We start from the raw sequence: 16,319 nt of genomic DNA, 5'->3' as shown, positions 1-16,319 counted from the left end.
AAAACAGTACAGAACATGTCAGGCACTTAGTGTAGTGATCACATGGGCCTGAACTACAGATGACACCATGACAAAACTCTACAGATTACAGGATGCGGACAACAGGATGCTGCCGGGCTGTCTGATGCTTCCTGGATCCTTTCCTGTTCTCATTCCCATCTGTCACGTGACTTGGAAAGATAGGTTCCAGGGCCACTCAGCTTTGGCTTAAATAGTTGATAAAGCTGTGGATTTGAAGTTCTTTGTGATTTACCAAAGTTGTCTGCTAAGGCTAGGTATTTATTATAAAAGTGATACCACCATCCTCTCCAAGAGTATGATTTTTCCAAAGTATTATCACAAGAAGCTGTTTTAATGGAGAATCTCTCCCCATATCAGTAGTTTAATTTCTAAAGGTCATTACTAGCTTTTGCTTAATAATTATATTACAACTGAGAATCAATAATATTACTGTGGCATACATCATATTTTTCACAATACTTTCATGCTGCTTTTGTCTAAGATAGTTCATGGGGGTAAGATGAGGTGGGAGAAGAGAATGAGAACAAAATCATAGTTATATAACAATACTGTGAAATATCCCATTTCTAATTCTTAATTTTTTTCGAATTTGATTATATAATGAATGTAATTTGCAAGCTCCCTTCATGCACAAGGCTGTCAAAAAATTAACAACTTATACAAATCCCTGTGAGGTTCCAGAGTAACATTCACTTATTAAAGGGAATGATGCATTTACATTACTCACTTCAGGTCACTTAAAATGTCAGTAGCATAGTGAAAAAGGAAATCAGGAAGACTATGTTCCAGAAACTAGTCTTATAATGTCTCCAAGTCTGAATCTTTTGATTTAACTCTGTGGCACAGAGGATTAACAAATTTAGTTTTCTCAGGATGTGAAGATAAAATTTATCTTATTTTTGTTCTGTCTGAAATTATGAAACCAGATTCAGTTTCACAGAGCATGATTTGGAAGCAAATCAAGCATATTCACTATGTGAGGAAATCACTCTCTGACAGCAAATGTTCACAAGTTGAATGCAGAGATGAAAGACAGCTATTTATTTTTATTTCAAACTGAAAATGGCAATTTAAACTGCAGTTAATTTGTCCTTCAAATGAAAGGCAAAATATAAGTCAAATGTCTTTATAAATATATCAATAGATAAATTAACGATATCAAGAATGATCAGGATGATTTTGAGCTATGGGACAAGTGTTGTAACCACACATTTTATCATAATGTTAGTATTATTATATAAAATATATACATACATACAAGATTCAGAAACCACATTCCAATTTCTGTTACTAAGTGAGTTATACCTGAAATATTATCCCACTGCAAATCAGTCAAGCCCTAACAGCTCCAAATGAGGTGTGAGCAAGCTGAAATTTTACACTGGAAACTATAGGCCATGCACTTCTATCATGAGCACTAAAGCCATATTTAAAAAATAAACAGTGCAAAGAGAAAGAACATATATACCTAACCTGGGGACACAAATGGCAGTGTGGTGGTGGCCTGAGGGGATGGGGACACGGCCTGGGTGGAGGGGGTAAGGAGGGGAAGTAAGGACATCCGTATAGTGTAAAGAAAAATTTTTAAAAGAATCATCATTTTTCAAGTTAGAAGGGATCTTAGAAAACATCTCATGAAAATCCTTCACTTAACACACAAGTAAAAAGGGTCTCAACCAAGTGGTCCCCTGTACTTCCTATGGCTCTGAAGTGTTACATATAAATTCCAATAGAGGAAAGCAACTATGGAAAGTATACTGTATCAAAGCAAGTAACCAACGCAGGAACGCAGGACAAATGAAATGGCATGCTCTAGGATGAAAATAAAAAACAAACAAAGCAGTTTCTCAAAGATCAGAATAATCACTGACTCCATTTCTGACTTTGAAACCTAAGAAGGAAGGATGAGAGATACGAATATGTGTCTGAGATGGTTTTAATAACACCAAAATGAGATGCGTACAGTGAAACGCTGTGTTTTACCATGAATCAACTAGATGTAGCTCTCAGGAGCTAATTTCAGAATATTTTCACTATAATTATCATAAAGACCTTAAAATCTATTTTATTATGGTGGTATTTAAAATAAGTTCCCTCAATTTTTATTTTACACAGGCTGTATCTTCTATTTTTAAGTGGTTGGCAAAAAAGTTGTTAGTACCTGTGTCCATTCTATCCAAAAGATCTTACTTGCTTTATTTTCCTAATGACTCCCTCACTAATATTGCAGCTTCCCATATACAAAGGTGTGGTTGCAGATACAGAAGTGAAAACCTTGTACCTCTTGCTTTTCAACTTTGATCTTCACCCAGGAAAATAAATACATTCCCTCAGAAGAAACTCTCATACTCTAGGCCATTTCTCTTTGTTAGAAAAGTGCTGCTTAATCCCTTACAGTCACACCATTTCAATTTCTTTTTACTTTATAATTACCGTACATTAAGTAAAGCAATACCCTTTCCCTTCATCTCCTTTTCCCCTCCTCCTCGCTCTTCTCTTTCCCTTTCTCTTCAGACTCCTTCTCCTTCTGAGTGGAAAGCATAATATGTTTTCCAGTAGTTTATTTTGAAAATTAGAGAGGACATTACATTGAAAACACATGGTAAAAGACAAAATGTTTTACAATATCCTCGGACTTAAGGATTTCTGTCGAGAACTCAGGCCCATCTATTGCTCCTTCCCAACCCTAGCTTACTCCTATGTTCTGCCTTATAGGATGGTACCATTACTTAGTTCTATATCCTCTACAATTTTTCCTTGGAATTGAACATGAGAATTCATTCAACCTTCTATGGAAAAGTAGTCTAATTCTACTATGCTAATAACTAAAGAGAAACAATAAAAAAATGGGATCTTACCAGAAGTAAATGATTATTTATCATCTATTATTTATCTTTGTTATTTATCAATATCAATCTACATAAAATATTTTCTTCAATATCATAAGTTCTAACTAAATATTAACATGTTATTACTTTCTAAAAGTAAGTTTTTATGCTGTGATTAAACTGAAAGTAGTCTTGGAGGCATGTATGGAATGATTTAAATATGGGTAATCAAAGGGAAAAAAAATCACAGGCTTGCTTCATTTATAGGAGGGAAGATATTAGGAGACCATGCAGTTTTAGCCTAAGACTGGATTGGTAATAACATTCCAGTGATTATGTATCCATATATTTAAACAAATGAACAAACAGACAAACAAAAAACCCCAAAAGTTTTAACCTAACAATTACGTCCTAGAAATATAGTCCACGGACATAATTATATCCATAAAGACCGAGCTGTAAGGCTGTTCCTTATAGGATTGTTTATAGTGGCCAAAATGTTGGGATCAATCTAAGTGGCCAGCAATATTAAATGCATTTAATAAACTATGGTAGCACTCCACCAGAAAAAATATTTAACAACATGGAAATATCTTGGCAATCACCTGAAGTCCACAGTTCACTCTTACTGCCTTCCAACATGTGGGCCACTCATTTTCTGTGTCTCTGTCAAGTTTTATCTTTAGCACTATCATTAAATGTTTGCATCCTTCTAGCCATAGTACTGGGCCTGCTTACCTTATCATTTCTTCCTTTACCTCTAGAGGTTATTATTCACACCCTTGATTGTAATTACTATCAGTACACAGATAACTTACATGTGTGTGTGTATGTATGTATATGTGTGTGTGTATAAAATCTCCAAAACAACTTCTCATTTAAGCTTAGACCATAGTCCAACAATGCTTTTGTAGTACTCTTGGTTTCTTTCTTTTTTTAAATCTGTTTTCTGCTTTAAAAAAAATGTTGTTCAAGTACATTTTTCTGCCTTTTACCTCCATCCCAGCCCACCCCCCTAGGCCTCCCTACCTCCCTCCCATTTTCACCTCACCTCTTGTGTCTTTTATACTTGTTCCTGCAAACCCTTCCCCTTTTCCCCTGAAATTCCCTCCCCTCTGCCCTCTGGTCACTGTCAGCCTGTTCTCAATTTCAGTGTCTTTGGTTATATTTTGCTTGTTTGTTTTATTGATTAGGTTCAATAGCCAAGTGCTGGAAGCAACCTAGGTGCCCGTCGGTAAATGAATGGATCAAAAAACTATGGTACATTTACACAATGGAGTTCTATGCAGCAGAAAGAAAGAAAGAAAGGAGCTCCCACCCTTTGCAACAACATGGATGGAACTGGAAAGCACTGTGCTAAGCGAAATAAGCCAGGCAGTGAAAGACAAATACCATATGATCTCACCTTTAACAGGAACCTAATCAACAAAACGTACTCTTGGTTTCTTAAAAAAGCACTTCAAACACAGCATATCTAAAATAGGACACAATATCACTCCTTGAATCACCCATTTCAAACTGGTCACAATCTTTCTCTCTTTCAGAGGTTCCTATATCTGAATGGAACTGCTGTCAATTTACTTATGTAAGACACAATAAGCAATGCTATTCTTAATCCCTGACCCCAGTAACAAATATATGTCCTTTTAAATAGCATGTACTTTAAAAATAATCTCAAATCAGTCTATTGCTCTCTAGTTTTTTGTCCTACTCTAGGTAACTATAAAGTCTCACCTGAACTACCATCACAGTCTCTCCAAATGGTTTTGCCATCCTCACCCTACCTTACCTCCAACTCTTGTGTGTGTATATAATCATGCCAGCCCTTCCTTGATTGCTGCTGTTTGGTGGTGTCTTAACTACACTTTAGAGATTGATCGTGAAGGTGGAATAAAACATCTATGAAGTTTAAAGTGCCTCACAAATTGGACGGGCTGAATAACTATTTTTAAATAAATATTGTATGTTCTGTCTCTTTGGATATTTGTATGTGTGTGACATATGTTAATAAAAATCTAATAAAATTGATGTGGTATTAAAACTTTTGTTTTTTTAAGGCAGATTATTTCTAATTATGTTAGTATCTAGTCATTCCAATAGTCACAATTAATTCTTGTGTTGGACAAAAGACTTGAATTTGTTATCAGATATCTTATAAATGGTGTGAATATTTTGAGAAAATGGGACCAAAAAATAGTCAATCAGTTCAACCTCAAACATTCCCTAGCTATCAAAGTGTTTATCATATCTTAAACTCCAACTGACAGAAAATAATGACAAGATCAATCAGACTGGACATATTATCAGTCTGCTCAAAAAATTAAGGATTAGAAATCCCAGTACGTACATATGGTTGAATGGATAATTGTGCCAAGTGGCATATGAATGAGATTCCCTAAGGTACAAATAAGTAAATGAACAACATCAATGTGTCTCAAGGTTGAAATTTTACCTACTGATTTCCCTAAGTTTTTTTGTCATCTGTGCCATGTAGAATGGGGTAGAAATGTCATCTGTCAGAAGATTTAGAGGTAGATATAAGCAGAGGTAGACTCTCTCAGTTGAGTTGGGGGTACCAGATGGTGCCAGCCAACAGCACACAATTGCAAAGTAGTATGGAAAGGTGTCTGAATGATAGGAAGCAAAAACAACTCGGCTGAATAAAATTTAGTATTTTTGAACTGAAGTTAGTAGTATACATTCACTTGTTAACATTCATGTTCCATGAACAGTAGTCACTTTGATTTCTGTAACCCATTTTTATCCTTTACAAAATAAAGTTGCCCTCCTCTACAGTAACCAACAGTTCTCAGTGACTCAATGACTATATGAATTCATTCTCATCTCTCATAACTCCTCTGGACTTTTTGTTCTTCATTTTCATTTACTTCAACTACTGTTGGGTAGAGTCTTCTCCTTCCTCCCCCACTCATCCACCCACTCAGTCCATCTCATTGCTGAGTGTCACCCAACACCAGGGCGCTGGAGTAACACTCCCCTCTCAACCTCATTCCAACACTTTAATTTAACGCTCTTGTCAGCATTGTGTGTCTGTGACAAAATGCAAATACATTTGTCTCAATATGTTGAATGACCTAGAGGGCTGCCCTGGTTTACTTCTGTTTCCCAGTGCAATTATTTAGCACCCTTTTTACTTTCAAAATTGTCCTGTTTTGAAAGACAAATTATATGTAGGGTGTTGTACTTATAATGTCTTTGTGTGTAAATTTTATGGGGAGGAATGAGCATAGGGAAAAACATTTTGTCCTTTATCTGTTTTGCATTGCTAGCAGAAAACAACTCCATCACTTTCAAAAGGGCAGTAAGGAAGTGTAGAGAAGGAAAAGACAAACAAACAAACAGATACACACAGACACACACACACAGGCACACTGCAAGGAGATTTGGTCCCATGTCTGTATCCCTAGAAGGAAAGAATTCCTGACCAGAAGCAGCATTGCTGTGGCCATGGGAGGGGAGCTGGTCGGTTAATTTTTACATGATCTAGGAAAAGTAGGGGCAAGAGAAGTGAGCTGTTGGGTTCCTCAATTTTCCTCACAACTGTAGGATACAAGGGCAGGCAGGTGTGGGGAAGGGATGGAGGAGGTAAGCAGAGTAAGCCTCCTTGACTGGGTTGCAGGCAGTAATCTGTTGTTTTATTCTTTTCCATCCACTTAAAATTCAGAGCCTATTTTAGTATACATGTTGATTAAGTTCTATAATTCCATTAGCAGAGTACTAAGTTTCAGACACATTGTGCTTAATTAGGCTTTTATGGAAAGGCCTAGGGAATTAACCACAGTATACAACATTGTTCATTTGAGAAAATGTATTCCCAAGTGCAAACAGCTGCTCCAGAAACTTTGGGAATAGCATTCTTTTGTAAGTTATAGATCAGAAAAGGGTCTGATCAATTCTTCCCAACTCAGGCTACATCAGAACTACTGAGGAGCCTCTAAAAATACTATTTCAGGGGCTCCACACAAGGACAGTCTAATTGAATTGGCCTGGGGTGAGGCCTGTAAACTTTAAAGAAGCTCCTTGCAACTGGGTTGTGAACCACTGGGCTGTGAACCACTGGGCTAGTAAATGCATTCTGGATGAATATTCTAGTAAGTGGCTCAGAAGGGTTTGTTTTCACCACAAAGGGGTCTTTTCTTCACAATACAATGCACTTTCAGTTTTATTTTCTGAATTGTTATTCAACATAAAATACTCTCTTTAGCTGTGCCATTTCAAAAACAAAAGATGCATACCTGTTGTATAAAAATAAACATACCTTCTCGCCAAAAACACAGTTATCAATCAGCCTTTTAAACACATGGTGCTTTGTTTAAAAGAAACTAATAAACCCCAACATACTGGCAACAGAATTTAATGAGAGATTAATGCCATGTGTTTGAAAGATGTCACTCCTTCTCAGACTTGTCCATCAAGATCCTGGCACATTTTTAGGATAGATTTGAATCCTGAATTGCTCCCTGTAGGTCTCTGAATAGGGTTTTGCTGTTCTAGCAGATACCATTGGTTGTGGAGATAAGATTTATTAAACCCACAAATTCCTCCAAGTTCAAAGTGAAGAGCTAAGCAACCAGCCAAAGAACATACATGCATATATGCATAGCCCATGGACACACAGACAACACTGTGGTGGGGGGCGGGGTCTGGGTGGAGAGGGGCAAAGAGGGGAAATGGGGAGAATCTGTAACAGTGTCAACAAAAAAAAAGGTCAGCCTTTCATAAGACAGAAACAAGCATCATCTTCATCAGTAGTATTCAGGCAATTCAGGAAAGCCCTGTGATCTCCCTCAAATCCTTTTACTGTTATAAACCAGGTGGCTAAAGACTGCTGGAGTGACTTAACAATTGCTCCCACCAATTTCTATCCCCAGCCCTATTGTTCTCATTCTGCTATCCAGTGATCCTTTGTTCTCTTGGTTAGGTTACTTTTTACTCCCCTACCAGACAAATGCATTAGAGTATCTTCGGAAAATTTTGCCTAGAGAAGTACAATTGCATGTACTAAGGTCTACTTTTCCCCATTGACTTCCATTCAGCAACTAGAGATATATGTATATAGGTTTTGCTTTTTTAAGTTCTGAAATCAACTGTGAATGGTAAAGAGGAGGTGAGGTTCCCTATCACACTTCTGTATCCTGCACCAGAGGCCTGCGGTAGGTCTCCTGCAGTGTGGGGAATGAATGAACACATTCACTTTTCCTCTGTGGATTCAGGCATATATGTATATTTCATATGTCAAGTTATAAAATTTATTACTTGTACATTTTTAAATTATGTTTTTACCAAATTCCTATGAAATACTTTTTTTTCAGTGCTTATTTCCCTTTCATTCTTAATATGACTATACATTTTACATGGTAAACAGATAATACACATAAAATAACTAGGTCTAGTTTTTATTATTCCTAAGAGTGCTTTGTATAGATAGTTACTTAATGCTACTTTGAAGGGCATAATCAACTAAAATTTATGGGTGCAATTTACATGGTTTCAGTTGAGCAGATCATGAAGAATGATTCATTCGTTGAACACGTTTCTACTGAACAGCTACTGTTCAGGTAGAATTCTAGTCACTAAGGTAGACAACTGAATACATGAGTCAAAAAGACCAGACGTTATGGAATTTACATTCTAGTGGGAGCATTGTAACATGTAACAATGATCTTGAAAAATTAAGCATAAAATTTGATTCTTTTTTTTCTTAAAGATTTTATTCATTTATCTTTAGAAGGCAAGGGAAGAAGAGAGGGAGAGAAATATCCATGTATGGTTGCCACTCGTGTGTTCCCCACTAGGAACTGGCCTGAAACCCAGGCATGTGCCCTGACTGGGAATCGAACCACGATCCCTTAGTTCACAGGCCCATGCTCAATCCACTGAGCTACACCAGCCAGGGCAAAGCTTGATTCTTGAACCAAACTTCAAATCCATATTCATCCAAGCTAATTTCATCCACTTTCTTCTACAGATATTGAAAATGTGATAGGGTGCGCCATCTACCAAGGGCTTAGTAGATGAAAACAGAAGAACCTCAGAGATTTGGGAGGTTAGGGGAGTAGAAAATCAATGTGCTCAAAAACCATTCTCAATACAAAGTTTTATAATCCCAAGTTTCAGGATCAGAGCTGTGGCTCCAAATTTAAAATATTGAAAGCCAACACATTTTTAAGGTGCATATGTTTGTTTTTAATCCATATGCATGCTCTTAAGAGGCCTATGGTAAAAGCTCAGTGCTACACTCTGCCTTGCCCACCAAGCCATGAACACGATAACAGGACAGGGAAGGTAAATTTTTCCAACCTGGACAGCCAGGTGTAGGCCTCCACAGTGTATAAAGAAGCCTTTGAAGGGTGAGTAAATGGACAATTAGGTGGAAGGAGCAAGCCAGGAGAAAACAGTGCAATCAGAGACTAACTGAAATAACCTTGCTAATAATATGAAGGGCCCCATGAACTAACTGCTGGCAAGGAACTGGCCACTGTGTGGGTGTTGCTAGGAAGGACAGAGAATAGAGCCATCAAGCTGAGTGGAGACAATGATTTTCTGTTATTCTGGGGGAGGGACAGAAGCTGTGATTTTAAAATGCAAATCATGATGCGATTTCCCAAAGTGATCCTATTTAGATACTTGAAATTTGCTGCCACCTACAAACATCAGCTTTTTAAGACAATGACCAATAAGCAAAAAAACCCCTTCATTCCTCTTTCTAAAACACCTCTGATTTACCACTCCTTATGATAACACAATACCTGGGAAGTACCTTCTATAAATCCTCTATATTAAATAGACAGTTGAGTTCCCTGAGGAGAATGTGAGATGTATTTTCTTGCTTCTCCGTTGTTTAAGAAGGTTATATTATAGAACATATCCCAGAGCTTGAGAGACTTTCAGTAAAGTGAAAAAAGCCGCTACAATCTCAGTGATAAAATACCTTTCTCCTGAAAACGCTTATTATCACAGCAAGCAATATCTTGCTAATAATGATGGAAAATGCATTCAAATATGACACAAATCAATCTCTTCTATGACTGGAACATAAGATATTGTCACAATGTATAGATAAAAGCTGTAGTGATATGAAGAAGATTTAAATGCTTTACCATCCCATTTACAGTAGTTGCAATCAGTAATTTGATTTAAAGCTGAAATAAATGTTTCTTTGACTTGAAGAAAAATCTGTAAGAATCAAAGACTTAAATATTGTACTGAATTTCAAATAACTCTTACAGATGAAAAATAACAGTATAAAACTTCCTTTAAAAACAACAAATTACACAGGTACATATAAAATATAAGAAAATAGATATTTATCTTGGACAATTAAGTAAGAATTTTTCTGCATTAATAAGGGTGAAAATATTTTTGAGTAGAAAGGTTTTTTATTCTATAATATGTCTTCTGTAGCATAGCACCTTTGAACATATCCTAAAAATTAAGTTAACTTATTTAAATTTTTGTTTTTAAATATTACAGCCTTAAAATAAAAAGCAAAATGCAGAAAAACTGATTTGTATAAATATTTTAAAAACTGTGTTTTCTAAAAACATTGACTGATATTCCTTAATGCCAACAACTATTTCTTTTTGTGTCTGAACCATTATTATACAATTTCCATAGTGTAAATGTTTCTTAAACAGAGGACAGACATACATACATACCAGTGTGTCTGGAATGGTCCTATAGTCCTGCTGGAATTATTCATGGAGTCTACTTTCTCAAATAGGGGAATTGCATGGAAAATTACAATCTGGGTCTAATTCTGATTTCTATTGTAAATATTTGTCAACAGCACAAAGTTCAGTGCTATGTAAATTAATACAGATGATGTATTATAAAGTCATACACCTGAAACAGGTTATGTATTACAGAATCATACACCTGAAACTTATGTTATTAACAAATGTTACCCAATAATTTAATTAAAAATTAGAATTATGATTTGTGTGTATCAATCTGGAAAACACCAAATAACGCATTTATAATACTACTACTATGAGCTAGCATTGCCCTGATCAGTGATGGCTCAGTTGGTTGGGCATGGTCCCTCAAAGTGAAAGGTCACCATGGTGTTCATTCCATCAGTGCACCTGCCTGGGTTGAGTGAGGGTTCAGTCCCTGGTGGGGGTGTGTATGAGAGGCAACTGTTTCTCTTTCTCCCTCCCTTGCCCTCTCTCTAAAAATAAATAATGTTTTTTTTAAAGTGAGCTAGTATTTAGGTGCTATGATATGTAAGCTGCTGTGCCTTGCTCACATTCTTCATTAACCTACATATTATTGTCCTTAACTAATAAAGAAGGAAAGTGGAGTTTGAAACACATAAGTCACTTGCTCAGGGTCATAAACTAGCAAGGAGTAGAATGGCTACTAGAAGCCAAGTCTCTTTGATTTCAAAGCCCATGTCAAATAGATCAATACTATAAACATCTATTAGGATATTTATGTCAGCAATATTGAGAATGAATGTAGGCATAAGACAATAGGAGACTTGTTGTGTAGCTGCCTTGCTTTTCTAAAGTCACAAATCTTGGTGTGATTCCAGCTGCATTAATTTCCATTTAGACTCGCCATTTCAGCTTCACAGCTAAAACTTGATCTCAGCACTTCTTGGTATGTTCTGTCAGATTCAGCAATGTTCCTCTCAGGTCTATTTCTCTTCAGGATTAATTCTGACCTCAGGAGTTTATGCAGTGTGAAGACGTTCATGAGAGCAAATAGCACTGTTTGACCTTGATCCATCTGATAGTAACTTTCACTGAGATATAAAACTTATTCCATATGGTCTTTGTTTATGAACACAAATATCCACGGTGTCTAAGATTTGCAGACCCTGCCATGTCCACTGAATGGCCAGCCTACTCTTTAATAGCCTCTCTTTGCAGACTTGACAACCCTCTGCAGACATGACTCTCTTGTGCTTTCTTTTTACCCATATACTTATCTATCTCCTTTGTCTTGTTGGATGCTAGGCATGTTTAGCTGCTTAACGATAACACACTGAGACGACATGACAGGTCTGCTCAACACCTTTCTGTCTCTGAAGTCAAGGTAGTGATTCATTTCCTACTTTGAGTCATGCTACTATGGTATAGGACACATGGAAAAAAGTGGATGAGTCCCAGATTTCCAAAGAGGAAGCAAATATAATCTCTACTACTCTTGTCTGTGCATATTTTAAGGAATGTCTATCCTCCCTTGCCATTTCCTCCTAGACCAAAAAGATGAAGGAATGACAGAATTCCCTTTACCAGCCATACTTCCAACTTTCTTGCTTCTTCTCTATGACTCTTCTCCCTCTGCATGGAGTTTCTTGTCTAGAACTCAAAGACTATATATTTCAGCTCCTCCCTCTGTTACTGCTAAACGTAAGTTTTGAACCTAAAAGTACAAAATTAGTCACCACTGGTGTTTTTCATTCTATAGTGCCTAAGAAGGAAGGAAACTCTCTGGACATAAGTGAATGAAAGGAAATGTGATATTAATGCAGTTAATACTTCAAAATTATTACCCTTCCCCAGAGTAGCAGAGTACTTTATGTTTCATACATCATTCCATGTAAGAATACATGGAAACAGTAATGGAATTCAATAAAGAAAAATGCTGAAGTAGAATACAGCAAAAATAAAGAGAAGAGAAAAGGGGAAGAAAAACAAGAAAGATAAAATAGAATGAGAATAAATGAAAGATGATTGTACTGACATTAAAAATAGACAAAAAGATTAAACAAAAACATGGGGTAGGAAAGAAGGAGAAGAGATTGGGTGCAAGAAATGATGAAAAAGCACAAAGAAGGAGAGAAACAAAAGGCAAGAGGAGAATGGGATTCAAAAGGGAAACTCCAATTAATAAAAAAAAGTACAGAGGAGACAAAACAAAGAAAATAGAAAATTTTCGAAGGAATAAGACATTTACTTTAAATGGCACAAACTTAACTGGCGCAAACGATATATCATGAAGCCTGAACCCATTTGCCCCATTCCTTTTATTGCCCAAACTGTTGCCTGCTTCTCAGACACACAGCCATCCATTTCAAGCATATGGCTGGGTAAATCTAGAGATTACAATTTTTCCTTTAAATTGCTTATCTATAATAGCTGTTTTTCCCCATTTTTCAAGTGTTAACTGCATTTCAGACACTCATCTAAAGGGTTTATGTACATTATTTCATTTAATTCTTTCACCAACCATGAGGGAGCTACTATTTTTTCCTACTTTACATATTAAAATGTGAGGTTAGAGGGACAAGCAATTTGGCCAAGTTACCTAAGTAACCAACAATGTAGTTAAAATTCAAAACAGAAAAATCTAACTCTGGATTCTCTGCCTTCTTAACTGCTTAGCTACATTCTCTCAGAGCCCAAATCATTAAAATAAAAAAATCACCTACCTACCTTTATTTTATCATATTAAATATATACATAATGTTCCATTTACTCCATGCTTTGGGCAATCATAATTTCATTTGGTTTGATTCTCAATTCAGTGTTCTTTATTCCATTGGCCATATTACTGTTTAATGGAATACAAGCACAAGCTGATTAATGCAAGTTATGGGCAGCAAACCACGTTCTTGTGGAATTAGGAGGTGCTACTTAGTACTTCCAGGGAGAAGTTATGTGTTTAAATTTGTGCAAGACCCAGCATGTCTCCACACAGGTGGAAATCTTTTATATGCTACTTAATAATAAGCACAAAGATATAGCAGAGTCCTGCAGTTGAAATGGGGCTATTACAGAAGAATGATTCTTATGCCAGGAATTACAGCTGTTCTTCATCATAAAGAAAGGCACTTGAGACATTTCAGTTGATCATTCAACATTTTTTCACAATGAAGAGATAAAAGAAACATTTCCATATATCAGATAAAAAATAGAAACAGACAAAGATATGTGGAGTGTTCTCAAAGATATGTCAGTGGTAGTTATGAAAACTTTCTTAAAAGTTCATGACCCACATTCAATGTGATTTTTTTCACTATGTCTGCCAAGATGTCCAAGTTTGAAATATATATTCCTTTTATAACACTTATCTCATTACACATGGCTCCTGGAGAGCTGGGATGGCCAAGTCCTCAATATCAGGAAGTCCTAGATTTATTTTCTTGGTTATTGTCTTTGTAAGCTTAGGTAAGAAAGATGCTTTAAGCTCCTAAAGACATACATTCTCCATACGTAAAATAAGGATAATAATAGTCATTAATTCATAGTATTGTTATAAACTTTAACTGAATTTGGTATGTAAAGTACTTGTTATGCTCAGTAAATTTTAACTAAAATAATAACAATGCTCCTTATTCCATAGTATCCCTAGCACCTATTATATTATCTTGCACAGTAAACTCTCAATAATTGTTTGTTAAATAAATGAATCACATGATATTAAGATAAACATATTATTAGGTGGATATATTATTGATCAAAAACAATGAAATAATGATATAATATAAAAAGAGAAATAATGTTTTCAACTTACATGAGGTTTCATCAGTTTTGAAAAGCAAGTACCTAAAAAAACATTACCCTGTAATGATTCTTGGCTTAATGCTTCCTTCATTTAAAAAAAATATATATATATATATTATTGATTATGCTATTTCAGTTATTCCAACTTTTCCCCCTTTGACTCCTTCCACCTGGTATCCCCATTTCCTCTAGCAATCTCACCTTCAGTTCACATCCATGTGTCATGCATGTAAGTTCTTTGACTACTCCGCTTCCTATACTGTTCTTAACATTACCCTGTCTATTCTGTACCTACCAATTCATACTTCTTAATCCCTGCACCCCCCCCAAATGATGACCTACTGAATAATCTCTGTATCTATGATTCTGTTTCTATATTCTGCTTGGTTTTTTTTTTTTAGATTCAATTATTGATGGTTGTAAACTGATTGCCCTTTTGAGGGCCATATCTTTGATCTTCTCTTTCTCAAATAAGTCCCTTTAACATTTCCTATAATAATGGCTTTGTGATAATAAAGTCCTTTAGCCTTACTTTGTCTGGGAAGCACTTTATCTATCTACCCTTCCATCCTAAATTATAGTTTTCCTGCATAAGCAAATCTAGTTTGTAAGTCCTTGCTTTTCATCACTTTGAATACTTGCCAGTCCTTTCTAGCCTGCAGTGTCTTTTGAGAAATCAGCTGATAGTCTTACAGGAACTCCTTTGTAGGTAATTATCTGCTTTTCTGTTGCTGTTTTTAAGATTCTTTCTTTATTTTTAACACTTGGCATTTAATTATGATGTGTCTTGGTGTGGCTCTCTTTGTGTCCCTTTGTTTGGGACTCTGTGCTTCCCAGACTTATTATATGTCTACGTCCTTCATTAAATTAGGGAAGTTTTCTTTCATTATTTTTCTTTTACCTAGCAATTACAAGTATATTTATTAAAATATTTCTTGTATTTTAAATTTAATCTCATTGTATTTTTTCCATTACCATGTATTACCCTTATATGCCCTCTCCCCAGCAATCCCCACACTGTTGTCCATGGCCATGAGTCCAATTTTTCAATTTCTTGCTCTTTCTCTTCTACTTCTGAAACCCTTTTGGTACCATCATGATTTGAATGTTGGTACATTTGAAATTTTCCCAGAGGCTCCTTATCAAATCCTTGGCTTTTTTAAAAACTCTTTTTTCTTCTTGCTGTTCTGATTGAATGTTCTTTTGTTCTTTATGTTCCAAATCATTGATTTGATTGTTGGCTTCATCCATTCCACTGCTGGCTCCCTGCAAATTTTTCTTTACTTCACTTAGTGCAAACTTCATTTTTGCCTGTGACTTTTTTATGCTGTTGCGTACCCAGTGAATTCCTTAAGCATCCTAATTACCAGTGTTTTGAATTCAGCACCTGCTAGATAGCTTATCTCCACTTTATTTACTTCTTCTTCTGGCATTTTGTCTTTTTCTTTCATTTGGGTCATATTTCTTTGTCTCTTCATTTTGGCCCCCCTCCCTGTGTTTGTTTCTATGTACTCGATAGAGCTGCTTTGACTCCCTGATTTAGTAGTATGGCCCATTTAGAAAATCATAAGTTGGATTGGACAGATCCTTAGGTAATCACCAGGGCAGGGTGACCATGTGAACTAGGTTGATGGAGTCTCAGAAATGGTGTTGCTGATTTGTGGCTCTGTGTGGGGTAAAGGCTCAGAAAGGGGACAATGCTGCTATCTTTCCCCTGGAGTCTAGGAGGAATCTGTCCCCTGGCACTCACCCTGATAGCAGACAGTTCTATTTCTCCCCATATGCAACTGGTACCCTTCTAGTTTCTGCCCCTGTACTGAAGCCCAGAGGGAGAGAGTCTGCATTAAGTCCTAAGTCCATAGCAGGCTCTTTAAGAGGAGACTCCTGAGAATCCCAGTTTCTTCTGTTGCCCCCAACCTCCATTGTTTTTCACAGCCAGAAATTATGGGGATTTATCTTCCTGGCACTGGAAACTTGGGCTTGGTGGTCT

Source organism: Artibeus jamaicensis, unplaced genomic scaffold (assembly GCF_021234435.1).
Source record: "Artibeus jamaicensis isolate MK-2021 breed Jamaican fruit bat unplaced genomic scaffold, CSHL_Jam_final contig_426, whole genome shotgun sequence".
NCBI lineage: Eukaryota > Metazoa > Chordata > Mammalia > Chiroptera > Phyllostomidae > Artibeus > Artibeus jamaicensis.
The sequence above is the reverse complement of the archived record's forward strand: the minus strand, read 5'-3'. Positions refer to the sequence as shown.